Consider the following 2,411-nt stretch of genomic DNA (forward strand, 5'->3'; position numbering starts at 1 on the left):
TTCTCGGGTTCTTTTTTAATCCAGTGTCCTTATGTCTCTGTCTACATAATATATTATTGCTGTACTCCATCATGCATCAGGTACTCAGAGCAGGGGTTACTTTTGCAACACATGGAGCATTAATCTAGGGCCAACACTTGGATCCTTCCTGAGGTGGCCCTGATTTAGTTCACCCTGTCTCTCAATCTTCCTTACATTTTTTTCTACTCAGCCTTCCTCTGTCAGCCCTATGGATAGAGGATTTTATTCCAAATAGTGATACAGTGGCTTCTTTTCCAATTTGCACCCCTTTGACCTCCTTTTGTTCTTTAATTGTTCTGGCTAGAACATTCAGTACTGTATTGAATAAGTAGGAAGAGAGTGGATAACCATGTCTTGTCCCTGATTTTAGTGGGATTGCTTCAAGTTTCTCTCCATTTAATATGATGTTGGCTGTTGGTTTGCTATATATTGCTTTTATTATTTTTAGGTATGTACCATGAATTCCTGATCTCTCAAAGACTTTTACTATGAAGGGGTGTTGCATTTTATCAAAGGCTTTGTCAGCATCTAATGAGATAATCCTGTGGATATTTTTCCTTGAGTTTGTATAGTATATTAAGTTGATGGATTTTCATATATTGAACCATCCCTGCATTCCTGGGATGAAACCTATTGGATCATGGTGAATGATGGTTTTGATGTGTTCTTGGATTTAGTTTGTGAGAATTTTATTAAGTATTTTTGCAATGATATTCAAATTGTTTGAAGTTCTCTTTCTTTGTTGGGTCTTTGTGTGGTTTAGGTATAAGTGCAATTGTGGCTTCATAGAAGGAATTCACTAATGTTCCTTCTGTTTCTATTTTGTAGTTTGAGGAGTATTGATATTAGGTCTTCTTTGAAGGTCTGACAGAATTCTGCACTAAAATCATCTGGCCCTGTGCTTTTTACCCCAGTTGAGAAAGTTTCATTTATTTATTTATTTTGTATTAACAAAAAATTTAGAAGCATTCAGAATGTCACCAAAACAGACACTTTTTTTTGCAATTACAGAGTGGTATTCAGTTAACAGAACAACAATTGTCTTCAAATAAGCTGTATTAGAGACAACTGAAGATGAAAAAACTCAAAAACCAAACCAAACCAAAACAAAACAGAATGAAAACCAAATTATTGTCCCCATATATAACTAATTTGTGACATGTATCAACAAGAAAATGCTTTAAATTTCCATGCCAATTTACAACCCCAGACTGTATCAGGCAAGGTTAGCGGCTATTGAAAATACCACCAGGACAGCGCTATCTAAAGACACATTTAGTAGTGTGCTAACTATACAAAAAAGACAATGTACAGTTTAAAAACAAATCTTACACAACCTTACATTTCAATTTTTTCTTTAAAAGGAGTGAGTAGGTTATGGGCATGGGTGGGTAAAAATGCTTTATAGACAAGAAAAAAAACTGTGCTAGAACCAATTTATTCATTATCATCTTCTTCATCCTCTTCTTTCTCTTCTTCTTCCTCCTCCTCTTCCTCCTCATCATCTTCCTTTTCCTTTTTCATGCCCTTTTCAGTCTTCATCACTACCCTTTTTGCTGCATCCAGTTTTCCTTTAGTTCTATAGGCACCAATATTCTTTTCATTTTCTTCTTCAGCTTGGCAACCTTTTTTTCATAGGGCTGCTTGTCAACCATGGCAGTATTGTTTTACATCTCTCCTAGTTTCTTTGTAACATTACCAATGGATAAGCCAGGATGCTCGCCTTTGATTTTTGGGTGGTACTCAGAACAGAACAAGAAGGCCGAAGGAGGTCTCTTGGGTGCATTGGGGTCCTTGAACTTTTTGGTCTCCCCTTTGGGGGGTGTAGGTTTTCATTTCTCTTTCATAACGAACTTTGCCAGCCTTTACCATATCTTCAAAGTTCCCATTTTCTTTATCAGACATGATCTTCCACCCCTTTGAGCACTTCTTGGAGAACTCTGAGAAGGTAACAGAAGCATCTGGGTGCTTCTCCTTGTGCTGCTCTCAGCAGGTTTGCACAAAGAATGCATGTGAGTACACTTTACCTCTCTGCTTCCTAGGATCTCCTTTGCCTATGTTTTGTTGATTTTCCTCCATGAGGCACAGAGTCGCCCAGTCTCTATGGAGCTCAATGTACTGCAATGGCTGTGAGAGCAGGAGCCAGAGATAGCAGGTGGGAGACTTTTAATGACTGCTTCCATTTCCTTATGGGATATGGGATTGTTTAGATAGTTTACCTGAACTTGATTTAACTTTGGAAGTAGTGTCTGTCTAGAAAACCATCCATTTCATCTAGATTTTCCAGTTTTGTGGAGTATAAACTTTTGTAGTAAGATCTGATGATATGATAGTATACTTAAGTGACCCCAAACATTCCACTAGAGAACTACTAAGCCTGATCAACAACT

General features: G+C 37.5%; 1 pseudogene; it reads right to left on the reverse strand.

Moving 5' to 3' along the window:
• Positions 1-1,458: 1,458 nt before the first annotated feature.
• LOC116905697 lies at positions 1,459-2,100 on the reverse strand (annotated as a pseudogene).
• Positions 2,101-2,411: the final 311 nt, after the last annotated feature.

This window comes from Rattus rattus, chromosome 1 (assembly GCF_011064425.1).
Source record: "Rattus rattus isolate New Zealand chromosome 1, Rrattus_CSIRO_v1, whole genome shotgun sequence".
Classification (NCBI taxonomy): domain Eukaryota; kingdom Metazoa; phylum Chordata; class Mammalia; order Rodentia; family Muridae; genus Rattus; species Rattus rattus.